Here is a 13,725-nt window from a genome sequence, read left to right as displayed (position 1 = left end):
GGCTCCGTAAAGGTTTTGTGGAAACCGTATGTAGTTAAGTTCTTTGAAATGTACCAGAAAGAGCATCTCATCCTGGCATCTTTTCTCTGAACGTACCAGAGGTTATTGTGCTTGACAAGTGTCCCCTCTGCAATGTCACTTTCCACAGCCATCAGTGAGGTAAACGTTCTCTCCCAACTTAAGAGATCCCTGCAACTTATGTTATGCGAGAAGACATGCCAAAATACGCTTTTCTAACGCAGAGTGAATGTTCCCGTAAGAATAGCACGCTCGATGATTGTAGCAGCTTTAGGCAGAGGTCAGGTTTATTACTAGAAATGATGAAGAAGAGGTCTATCACACTATGCTGAAACCGAGTAGAACAAATTTTTCAACATTTAGGAAAAAAGTTAGAAAGATGGAGGAATTGTTTTTAAATACTATTGATAATTACCGCCAGCTAATAGCAAGTCTGACTTAGACTTGCTTCAGCAGGCTCCACAGATGTATTTTCTGAAGTCTGTCTGTCTCACCTGCCGGGGAAAGGTTCTGCCAATTGCTTCAGAGAGATGAACAATAAAATGGGCCTGGCACATGCAGAGCTGCCCATTTTGCTCCTCAGAACATGGACCGCCCTATGTATGAACACCCTCCACCCTACCGCAGAGTATCTGCTGATGGGTAACATCCGTTCCAGCTGCCGGTCCCCTTCTGCCTTGGAGATACCTTGGAGAACTGAACAGAGATACTGTAGTTACTGAGACCTAAATCAGCAAGCATGTTGCTGCCCTGGCAGGTAGGATCGCCCTGTTTTGGGCAGGTCTCACTCCAGTGAGCCTTCTCCGGTTTCCCAGCCTTCTTCCTTTTTACTGTTTAACATTAGCTTAATGTACTCTCTGCGAAGCCTGTGTGGTGGAAGCCCGTGCAAAGACTGCCTGTGCCAGCCAAAACTTACGTGCATGTTAACTGACTTGGCTTTTACATGCAGATAATGGCGTGGAAGGAAGAACTGTTTGACTTTCTGCCATCTCTCCCTTCTCCTTTCTTCTCATATCTGAACGAATTGGATGGTTTCTTCAGTTATTCCTACGTCTGGATAACTCTTCAGTTTCGGTAGCTTAACAGTTGCTGAATTCACAAATTCATGGTTATTGATATTTTTTAGTAGCGTTATAAAAAGTCATTGCCTGGCTTGCATTTCATCAACACCAAGAATGATAGAGAAACATAATAGGAAATTAAGAATGGAGTATCAGTAATCCCATTAGCCCATTCACTTATCACAGTATCTCATCACAGATGCAAGATAAAGGTAAGAAAACGTCAGGGATTGTGATGACTGACCGAATAACAGCATAACAATCCTTCCCCTTTGGTATCCCTAAGTGTCATCAATTTCTAGCAAGAGGAGGATAGCCTGAAATGAGAGATTAGAAGAACAAGAAAGGGAACAACAAAAAGGTCAGATGGATTGTTTGGAAGCAGCCGGTACAAAAGAAACCTTGAACAGGGAAGAGTAGTTCAGGAAAAGAGAATGGAAATGGATGGGGAGCAGAGATGAACTTTGGATGAGAAAGGACTATCTGTTGTGTTGGATACACACTTCAGGAATCACTGGCAATCACATATTGCCCGCTAAATCTAGGGAGGTTGAAAAGAGCATCCATTATGCTTTCCCTGCCCACATAACAAACAAAAGATTTTAGTTCCAGAAGTGAAAACTATATCATAAAAAAAGACTCCACCAGTATCGCAGACGTCTATATTCCTCAGAAATCCATAAGCAGTTCCCAGCAAATTGTTTTATTAGACCTACACTGGAAGGCAAAATGTCCGATATTTCTGATACTTTGAACAGAAGGAAAATTCCTACTTCATCTTCCATCTGGCAACAAAATAGTCTAAGTTTTGCTTTAAATGGGCATATACTGTCCCAGTTTATCTCAGGTTTTACTAATTCAACCACAGCTTTCCAGTGCTCTACTACCAAGTTGTAGTCATAAATGATTAAGAATCTGTTGCAAATTAGTGCAACTGGAGTACTGTCCAGTTTGGGACTCCTCAAAACAAGAGACATTGTCATGGTTTAACCTCAGTCGGCAACTGAGCCCCACGCAGCCGCTCGCTCACTCCTCCCTGCCCCCAGTGGGATGGGGGAGAGAATTGGAAGAGCCCAAGTGAGAAAAACTCGTGGGTTGACATAAAAACAGTTTAATAATTGAAATAAAATAATAATAATAATATAATAATAATAATACACGAAGCAAGTGATGCACAGTGCAGTTGCTCACCACCCGCCGACCAATGCCCAGCCAGTCCCCGAGCAGTGGCCCCCCTGGTCAGCTTCCCCCAGTTTCTGTACTGAGCATGACGTCCCATGGTATGGAATGTCCCTTTGGCCAGTTGGGGTCAGCTGTCCTGGCTGTGTCCCCTCCCAGCTTCTTGTGCCCCTCCAGCCTTCTCAGTCGGTAGAGCATGGGAAACTGAAAAGTCCTTGACTAGTGTAAGCACTGCTCAGCAACAACTAAAACATCAGTGCATTATCAATTTTGTTCTCACCCTAAATCCAAAACACAGCACTGTACCAGCTACTAGGAAGGAAATTAACTCTATCTCTGCCGAAACCAGGACAGACATACTGGAGCAAGTCCAGTGGAGGGCCATCAAGATGTTGGAGCACGTGACATACAAGGAAAAAGTGAAAGATTGGTTTGTTCAGTCTTAAGAAGAAAAGGTGAAAGTGTGGATCTTTTCACTTCAAGTACCCAATGGGTGGTTGTAGAGAAGTGAGAGCCAAACTTAGATGTACACAATGATACAGATAGGAGCCAACAGGCACAAGTTCCAACAAGGGAAATTCTGATTAGACATTAGGGAAAAAATCCACAGTGAGGGTGGATTGGAACAAATTGCCAAGAGATGTTGTGGCATCTCTGTCTTTGTAGAAATTCAGAATTTGACTGGACAAGACACTGATCAGCCTGATCTAGCTCCAAACTTGACTCTTGAGTTGGGTTAGTTAACTTCAGAGGTCCGTTCCAATCTAAATTGCTCTATGATTCCTTGACAGTAGCCACACACTTTTCAGCCTTAAATATTATGGCTAAACAGGACTTAGCCACATCAATCAGCAGCCATTTGTATTATCTGGGAGTCTGAGTCTATACCAATCAGTATTATTTTGGGTATGCACTTCTAGTCTCTCTGTACGATAGGGTGATAAATTAGTGCAAACTAAAAAGAGATTTCTTACCTGTCCACCCCTGGGAACCAAATGATGAGTCCTCCGTAACTTCTACAACATCATGTCAGATTTCTTTCTGAGAGTTTCTTCAGTACCCCCATCCATTATAAATATTTGGATAAAGATATTGAGTGGTTTCAGAGCTGAATGTGGTGACACAAGTTTAGGCTCTTTGCTCTGCCAATTCCAGAGAAAATATGTGAAGGCATCATCTTAGTAAGTGGTTTTATTGATCTACAGAGACTTTTGAAAGAGCAATAGAGATGTTTTGGCAACCCCTCAGGAAAATATAGCTGTTTGGGCAAACCCGTTGCAGTTATCTGCTTCATGGTTCCATGGAGCTAAGGCAAGACAGGCCAAGCTGATTTTGGTAATAGTCATTACCTTAATGCAGAGCTGCTAGAGTTCTGGGCAGATTGAGGGCAATGCAGTTTCCTCTTCTCTCCAGGTTCCAGGGAAGATGGGCTTACACAGGAGCATTCAAAGGTTAGAGATTCATAGGTTAGACTTAAGACAACAGCCACCCTACCTTGCTGCCCAAACACTGGGTAGAATTTGTCCCCAAAGATAAATTAAAGCAGTCACTGGAAAGATCAGTTCTTATGTAAATTTTCTTTTGTATATTCGTACCCTTCTTGAAATGAAGAGAGTAGAACTGGAGATAGTATTTTAATAGTAGTCCTACTATGCTACTGGTCTTAGCATTCTCTGCAGAATTTATCAGCAAAGGTTTCATGCCACTACTTCAATTATCTCTTTTTCTGTGTGGCTATGGCTGGAGTAATAACACCGACATAAGGAGGCGAATAGAAAGTCATCCTTTTGTTCTTCACTTGGTATGGTGTTTGCTGCTGCGACTAATGAAGCTTGTAACTGCTGCAGCCAGAAATCCATGTTTGTGTAAGAAGACAGATTCTTCAATATCTATACAAAGAAATTCACCAAAATACTTCCAGCTGCTGCTTCCCCCCCCCCCTGCCATTCTGAACAGCATCTGTAGAAAATTTCTCTCCCTTTTCAATAAAACAACAGTAAGTTTTAATCCAAATAGCAGCAACAAGACCCCACCACAGCACCTTTGGAGAATGGCATTCAGTTCCTCCCTACACACATGTAGTGCCCATCACTCATTTCTCAGGCCCTCCGACATCCTATTCAGTATAAAACTTGTGCTTATGTCCATTACATTCATCCTACTTATCCTCAGCTTCCTCCTATAAATTGTTTTATCTGCCAGCTGTGTAAAAGGCAGAATATCCGACGGCTGCGAGAACATCAAATATAATGGGTAACAGCTAAGGTCTCCTACTTTCCCCTGAGCAGGGGGCTCATCCCTTAACAAACAGCCAATAATCCAGATGGCAAACACCCAAAAAATCCAGATAGGAAAGAGAATGTATTAATGTACAAGCATGGATAAAGTCAGTGCAAGCCACACTTTCTCATACACCTGGGAATCCACTGACAAAATACAAAGTCATAGGAAAAACTAGGGTTTTGTTAATTCTGCTGCTCATGTGACTAGTTGGTATTTATTTGAGAATGCTATATCTAAAAGTATGTTTGCACTGTATGTTCTGATCAGTTTACAGCCTGGAGTTTCAGCCTGAAACATGCTTAAACTGACAAATGCTTAAAATGCTTAAACTGATATTCTCCTTCAGCTGTACCATCTCAAATAAAGCAGAAGTTGTTTTTTAAAACCAAAACATATCTCAGTGTTATTTTGTTTCGTTATATCATATTGTTTCATTATGTGCATGGTGACACGCATGGATATACCTGGCTGCCAAAGAAGAATCTTGTTGCTTCTTAAACGGATATCTCCCAACTCAATTTTCTACATTTACTCCATTTTCAGTCGAGGGCAAAGGCATTTTCTTCCTGTATGACTGCCCAATAAAGCCCTACAATAGAGGAGGGCTCAGAGGAGACAGGCGAGGGCGATGTGCCCAAGAAGCTCAGGGAATAATGTAGGGTGTGACTAACCACAAACTGTTGCAAAGAAAGCCGACTTATCTCGACACTAGGGGGACTGGAGGGTGGCCTTTGTTTTAGATAAACAGCTATCAACAGTTGAGTGGATCAATGGACCATAACAACAGTTGAGTGGATCAGCTGGTGGTGAAATGTTTCTCCCTGAGCTCCTTAAAAGGGAATGTCTCCTTGAGTTAGCGAGAACAGCATGGGGGGACTGTATACATGGCTCAGCCCAACATGGAGTATGAAAACTGAACAACTAACGAAAGAATTTCAAAGAGAGCAATGGACTTGAGCTGCTTCAACCCGCCTACTTCTTCCCAGTGACTGGGGACACCCAGCATTGTGATGGTGAACGTATTATAGAGAGGGTAATGAAGATCACATTGGTATTGTGATTGAACTGTATGTTGCAATTGTTGTATTTTGCTAAGTGTAACCTTACATTTGTATTGTGATTTCAGCATACTGTGTGTCACTCTGCTAAATCAAAAATCCCATGTAACATCAAATAACTTCAGATAAGTACATTTGATATTAAACATCACACCCTTCACGCATGGAATATCTAAAAGAATCTGGTCAGAGAGTATTTGACTCTGCCAACCGGGCATGGCTGTTCTTCTTTCTGCAATTCTCCAGAGTCAAGAATATAAATAAGCAAGTATTTAGAGAAAGGCTTTTCTATTTGTTAAAGATAGGGCAACAGTAAAAGAAAAAATTACGATTTTAGAGCCTATTCACTCACCTTAATGATTATAGAGACAGTGACAACAGCCACCTTCATTTAAGGTTATAAATTTTGTATGTTTATCTATGTCTGCAGAAGCAGGTATTTTAATTGCAGTGCAATTAAATTAACCTCATAATGTTTCGTAGCATGCCGTGAATAATATATAAGAAGTAAAGTGAAATCTATCTCCATATTTCCTGGTTTGGTGACGCTTGAATTCTACATCCAGCTGTAGTAAAGGAGAAAACAATGGGCTTGATTGGCAGAGGCTTTCATTTCCAAGTGCCACATCATTGCCCCACTCATGTTATAACAGTGCACACTGTCCAACGAGCCATTTCTCACTGGCAAATGCAATGGTTCAAATCTGGCTTTGTGGCCACTGCTTAAACAGTGCCCGTATTTCATAGGGCACAGAGAGGATGGCTGTAAATGGCTGTGGAGTAATAAGCCATTTCCTCACAAGACACCTGCTGGCTTTCTGAAGGTGATTTAGTAAACCTGCTTCTCTACGTAACCAAATGTCATTCCATCCTCCTTGTAAGGCTTTCGTCTTATTCCATCTTTCTATGGTGTTGAAGAGCATAATGATATTTACTGGGTTTATAATGCTGCTGGCCTTTTGCTGGTGCCAGTCCTACTAAATGTAAAGCTGAATTCCCAAGTCCTTTACCACAGCAGAGAGAAAAGTCTCTGGTTGGCCTCAGGCACCAGGAAGAGAAGTAAATCCCCAGAAATCTTATAAGAAGGTCTGCCCTTCCCAAACACTTAGCAATTGTATGCTATGTGGTATATGTACCACAATCCATAAACACAGTCCTACGGTTGCCCAGTGTTGTAAGTGAAGAGTGGAAGCACGTTCCCATAAATCCCAATAGTTTTAAGATTTTTGGATGTAATCAAACCCAGCTATTAACACTATTCCTTTAGCTCTTTCTTGAATTTTAAGCCAAAGAGAGTTTATGGGCCAAACACCTCACAAATAAAAGCTTTTGACGTATCAAGGTAATGGTTGCAATAAAGCCTTTTTTTGTGTGTGAAAAATGTCGGATTTTGCTACCTTAAAAAGTAATCTCTACCCAATGCACCAGTTCTGGTATTATGAACTAATGATTCTGTTTGCAAAGGAAAAGATCCTTTATGTCAAAAGTCAAGCTTCCTCACTGAAAAAGGAAATTGAATCCAGTTTCAGTAACTGAATAAGATGCTGTATGAAACTTGTACGTAAATACAAGCAATTCCTTCCTTTTCCCTCTCACCTTTTCTCTTCCCACCTTTTTTCCTTTTCAACTTTAATTTCTTTATATGTGTATACGTGTTGCAAGAAACTGCATGATAAAAACGTTATGGTTAAGATCTGAGAATTAAGCCAGCCTCTAAATATCTTGTGCTGTGTGCGTTTTATGTCTGGTACCTAGAAAACATTTGCATTCTTGTAAGTAAGTAAGAATGAAAGTGCTTATAAAATAGGATAAAAGTATGGCCCCAGTTACAGGACATTTGATTTACAGGAAAAAAAAAACAAATTTATGCCTTTATATGTGCAATTACACTTGTGTGTTTATGATATGTTACAAGTGCCAGCTGCAACAGAGAGAGTGCTTGAATTTTCTCTTTTGAAGGATAATGAAGCTCACGTGTTGCAAGAAATATTGCATAACACAGGTGAGACACTGATGTTATTTCAGATTATTCCTTCCTCTGGCCTTTATATTATTTTGACACAAAAATACTTGTGGCTGACAAAGCGCAGATGCTTAGAGCATAGCACATTTCAATAGCAGGAGAAGATCCCTTTGACCTTCTAATCGCGTGTTCCTATTTCCACAAATTCAAAGCTCTAGTTTTAGCTTTAAAAGACGAGGGTGACATGAGTGATGAAACAAATCCTAGATTTTTTCCATTCTGTTTGTTGAATTTGATAGACTTTTAAAACATGTCTTCTGAGAGGCAATTTAGACACTTCTCTTAGCATTGTCCAATTATGCATTGGCTGCAGCTCACTGTATCTATCAAAGTGTCACAGATGCTTTCATGTAGGCAATATAGTGCTTTTTCAGACCCAAGAGAGGGGAAAAATCAGGCACCCCAGCGTCTTCTCCTTAAGTAGGTGTTGAGCAAATTAGCCCCATTACAATTCAGCAAGCATTAGACCATTAAAGAGCTGGAGGAAGATTCCTTTGTGTAAATGACCAAATGGTTTCACTGTGTATTTGTGTTAGTCATTTCCTGTTGTTCTTTAAAGAAAGTTCTTGATACCTGATATTTAAAAGATCCTCATTTCCACACGAGCATAACTTTAAAAAAAATAATTTAATGAAAGAAGGCATTCCCATGAATTTAAAAAGGTGATTAATTATTTTTTAATATCGTCAAATTAAATTACTTTTTGGTTCAAAGAACACAATTTCTCAATTTGCAAATACCCATTTGATGTGATTAACGTGGCCCCTTGTATACAAAACTTCTCTTCCTTCCCCAAATCTTTCCTGCTGCTGTTCCCAGATTTAATGGTAGACCATGCAAAAGAGCAGCTGTTTGGGCCCTCAGCCAGAGGACTCGGACATCTCACCTGGAATGAACACGCTCAGTTCAAATCAGCAGGATTAGGGCTCTTCAGCTGTCTTGAGACACCAGGTTGAAAAGCCTTGTGGTAGTGCACTGGTGCCTTGGCTACGAAGTTCGCCTCTTCTCACACTCCTTCTGTTACATAAGAAGTTTAAAGATCAACTGAAAATGTACAAAAATTGGAAAAAAAGAAAAGCTGTGTGCTCAGTTCTCTTCTACCGCAGGTTACAAGAGCCAGCGAGACCGTCATCAGACAGGAAACCACAAAGTGAGATTCGGAGATGCTGAGGAAAGACCTCACAGAAATATGTAATAGATGCAGAATTACGTTATCAAGATTAGAAAGGAAAAAGTGAAAATTCCTGCAGAAAACTGTTGAAGGTAGTGGGCAGTGACAAACTCCTCTGTTCCAGATAAGATGGAAAGAGTAAAGGATGTAGTTCAAAGTGCAGAGCTGGCATAACGAGCTGTTGGGGATCGTTCAGCTTAGATCTTTCAACTATTTTGCACGCAGAAGAGGACCTCATTTTCTAAACAGTATTTGACACTCATTTTTTTCAGCCCTTCCAATCTGATGAATAATACAGTCTCTAAATCACCATCCTCTGCCAAACAGATGCTTTAGTCAATCATCTTATTATGTATTAAATAGCTTATCCACTTGTACTCTGTACAGGTCCTTAAAATCGGCTGCTCCTGATGGCTATAATTTATTCTTACCAGCCTGGACCTTCATTCCAGGGTGTAATATCTTCAACTAACTATAGTTGCCTCTGATTTACATCAAATAATCCGTTTTTTGTGTTTTGCTTCTTCGTAAAAAATAGAAATATAATGGATAGAAAAAGTTTCTCAAAGAGTAAATATCCAGTGTCTGATACAGCTAGGGATATCTCTAGATATACTCAATGCTGCTTGATGAAATAATATTAGGAATATTAATTTTCTAACGTGATTTACTTCACTATCCTAATTCTCTTAGTACTATTTTGATAGACCACTGAGGAGAGAGAAAAGAGCAATCCATATTTTTCCATTTGAGTAGATGATAAGCAAATCTTCCTGATTGAAATGTGCATCAGACCATTTAGAAAGCTGAAGATTACTGTATGTAACAGAATTATTTTAATACATACTTACAAAGAAAGCAATTTCCTGTTACTCTATGGTACCAATTATCCATTCAAAAGAGTCTGAATTTTACATCATCGTGATTTTTTTTTTTAATAATTTCATTCTCTGATAAAAGGAAATGAGATTCCTTTATACTAGGTCTTTATTTTGACAAAGATGCCAATTAACTACTTTATACCATTTAGACTTCACTATTATGTGGATCAGAAAATGGCTTCAGCTATTCTTTTAAAATAAAGCAGCAATGTAATATATTATAAAAGCTATTCTAATCTCCGTGCAGTAAAAGGCCTTCGTAAATCACTAAAAGCTCTCTGCAGCATCATTTCCTCGGGTTCAGACTGGGCTACAAATCCCACATACGTTAATACTCGTCCCATAAACAGCAATTTATGAGGATTTCCCCTCTTGACCAGAAGCTCTCAGTCTCCATTGTTTTGTAAAAGTGTTGTTAAAAAAAAAACAGCGAAAAGGTTCTCGTTTTGTAAAGTCACAGGAACATTGTACCGATGGACATAGCTGCTCAGCTGACAAACAGTTATGCATTTTGGAGGTTAGTTTCCAGACTATAATTTCATTGACAGAATAAAATCAACAACACGTCCTAAAAAATGGAACATTTATGATATAAATCTCATCATGGTGATTTCTTTATAGGAAAGAGAAAGCATAAGATGGGTGATACGGTCCTTAATTTATCTGTTTAACACCATCCGTATCAGTTAAGCAATTCTAAATTGACTGAAATGGTTATACTGAAATAGTACATACACGCAAGTTGCAAAAGTAATTTTTTCCAGTCTGTTGGTTGGCGTTAGAAATCACAATACTTGCAATTGAAAAGCTATCATCTATTATTCTAGTTATAGGTACGCTGGCTCAGAGTATGTAGGGTTTCTTTTGCTTAACGGCTATAGAATTTTGCATTGATTATCTGAAATCTGTCAAAGAATTTTAACGTGAAATATTGTTAGCAACAGTGAAGAAAAGGTATCACAATGCTGACATTTTTCCTTTCCCAGATGAAGAATTCAGGCCTATTTCACTCATTAGGTATTAACACTTTCTATTTATCTTTCATCTCCGTTCTCCCACATTGTGCAGCTGAAATGGTTCCGATTGGTTGATGCATCTTTATGAAATGAACAACTAGGATCGGTTACAAAATGAAAACCCACACCGTATCCTTAAAAGAAGTTGATAGTGAAATGCGAAAACAATTTAGTTAAGATTGCCAAATCATATCTAACTTCTCAGAAAGGACCAGAAATTAATCTTTACTAAATCTGGTGATGTTGTGAGATTCCAGAATTATACGCAAAAATGATTGCACTTGTGCAACTCATCTGCTTTCTCCCAATTAAAGTTGCTGTTGTATTCGCTATTGTGTCCCTGTTACTATAGCAATGAAATCTGTGTAAAAACCTGGATAGATACTGACTGATTGCTGCACCTGATATGTAATTTTTCACAATCTACTTTCCATTCATTATTTCTTAAATTGCTATAAAATAGCATCACTTATCATAACAGATAGGTACATACACACATACCAATTACAGCATCACCAGGAAACATAGAGAAATAAGGTGGTGGTTATTTTAAAAAAAAAACTAAGAAATTAAATTATTTTGTACTGTTTTTAAGTAACCATTCCCTACCCCAAAGTTATTGCTATGCTGTGGAGAGTAAAACTGAAGGACGATTTGAATCTCACTTTAAGGTGACTGTTCAGCTTTATTGTAGATTAAACTACTTTACATTTAATGACTGTTCGTCTTTTCTAACAGCAAACATACATCACATAAATATGTTTCACTTGTCTTTAAGTATTAATTTTTTCTTGAGTTCAAATATCCATTAACATCAAATATTTGCCCGCTTGCATTAAGCCATTTCTATATCATTTGCAAATGCAGATATTGCTCAGCTTTTTAAATAGCACTATACATTTTCCCTCTAAACACCTAGACTTTTTATAGACTATTTCCGTATGTTTTCTTTACAAATGGGGAATGCTTTTTGGCTCTCCTTCATTTAGCAAGGTTGAGATTTTGTCACGGCAATGTTTACTTTTCTACTTTTTCAAATTTCTTTTAGCCAGAGGTTTATGTCCCTCCAGCTGCTCTTATTGACTTGAATTTGCTGAGGTGGAAGGTTCTTCACTTTTCCTACTGATGGAGGAGAGGGGACTCAAACAGCCTTGCTGTGAGTACAGTGGGCGAAATGAGGATTTGATTTTGGACAGGGAAGGAGAAGTCACTGCCAAAGGTACCTCACCTTTCCCTGTCCAGCAGGGAATCTGTTTTCTCCCCATGCATTTAAAAGGAGGTGGGACACGTCTAAATTCCTGTTTATAGTCAGGGGAGAGTTCATCAGCATGATCAGTGGAACCTAGACAGCTGCTTCTCTCACCTTCAACTAAACGTGCATGTTGTTCGGCTACCGCAATTCGACATTTCTGCATTTTTCATGTATTTGCTGCCCTTTGCAGGCGACACAGGGAGTTGTGACCCAAAGCTCCTTCGCAGCACAGATGATGCGGGACACTTGCTTTCTCAAGTAATCATTGGGGTAAAACTGGTTGAATGCTAGAACTGATTTAGTTATCTCTTTGCCACGGGTAGTCAATGGGCTTGGATAACTCAGGACACAGAAGGAACAGATGTTGAATGCAACCTGTAAAAGGAAGTGCCCTTTGAAAACACCCTGGGATATTTTTAATTACTGAGAGCTAAGCTTATCTCTGATTCGGTCTGGGCCAGAGCTGACAAGTAACTTACCCATCTCAAGGTTAGCGCAGGGACCTGGGAAAGTCTGAGATAAACATGTTTTTTTTTTCTTCACCCACAAATGAGAATAATTCCTTCTTGCCTCTAGAAACTGCAGGTTATCTTTTCCCCAAAGCAGAGGAGAATAGCTAATAGGCAGGAAGCCAAGACTACCTGTTGTTTCAAGTCTGCTTTTCATCTGTAACGCTGGGTGAAGTGCAAGTAAATTAGCACTGGAGATGGATATGAAAGCTGTGTTCGTAACCGACGTTAGAGATACTTTATAGTGGCATTCTTAAAAGTGCTTAGAAGCTTAAGTCACACTGATTGCAGCGTCATTCAGACACTGGAAATCCTGCTGGGCATCCATATGTTTCTTTGGGGGGCATAAATATCTTTTAAAATCTACCCTTCTTATTTGTCTGTTCCTTCCATATGAATGCAAGTTGCAGATATTTATACAAAGGAGATGAACTTTACCCATCTTCACGGATACCTAAGCAAGCTTCAAGCAGCTCAAACTTCATAAAATTGTCAGATGATTTTAAAGCTATATAAGATCTATGGCAGACAGATAGCTTACAGGGAACAAGAGATAATATGAACTGAATTTGTGTCATGAAGTCTGAAATTCATGTGACTGATCTGAACATGCTACTTTCTGTAAGTGATGTTACTTTAAAGTGTGATAATGGGGGCAATTGTGAAGCCAGATGGATTAATAAATCTTTCATCTGTTTTAACCTGCCATGAGTTTTCCTAAGTTCATTTGTGGATAGTCTTAGAATCATAGAATCATAGAATCATAGAATCATTAAGGTTGGAAGAGACCTCCAAGATCATCGAGTCCAACCGTCAACCCAACACCACCATGCCCACTAAACCATGTCCCTAAAACCATGTCTTCTTGATCATTACAAATGTGCTTCTTCCCATGAAATTAAACCTGTGCAATGCCCTGTCCAAAGCATCCAAGACAGAGTTTAACTTCCTACAGCAACACTCTCATTAAATTTAGAGCCCGATGAACCAAAGCTTTTGCCAAAAGGCGGCAATGTTCCACCAACACATCAAAATTAGGGACTTGTGATGTACCATCATCACTTCTTTCCCCCATTTCTCAGAGTCCTACATGCTTTGAAAGAAGGTAACTTTAAAGATAGAAGGAGCTCAGCAACCAACCCAAATTCAACAGAAAATAAAATAGCATTTGTCTCAGTATATTGCAAGACTACTTTCCTTGAAAGTTTCTCTTGAACTTCAGCCAAAGCTGCCAAGGACAAAATACAGATGGGGTAAAAAATTGTTTTGTTGAT

Source organism: Pygoscelis adeliae, unplaced genomic scaffold, assembly GCF_000699105.1.
Source record: "Pygoscelis adeliae isolate BGI_AS28 unplaced genomic scaffold, ASM69910v1 Scaffold123, whole genome shotgun sequence".
Lineage (NCBI taxonomy): Eukaryota > Metazoa > Chordata > Aves > Sphenisciformes > Spheniscidae > Pygoscelis > Pygoscelis adeliae.
The sequence above is the reverse complement of the archived record's forward strand: the minus strand, read 5'-3'. Positions refer to the sequence as shown.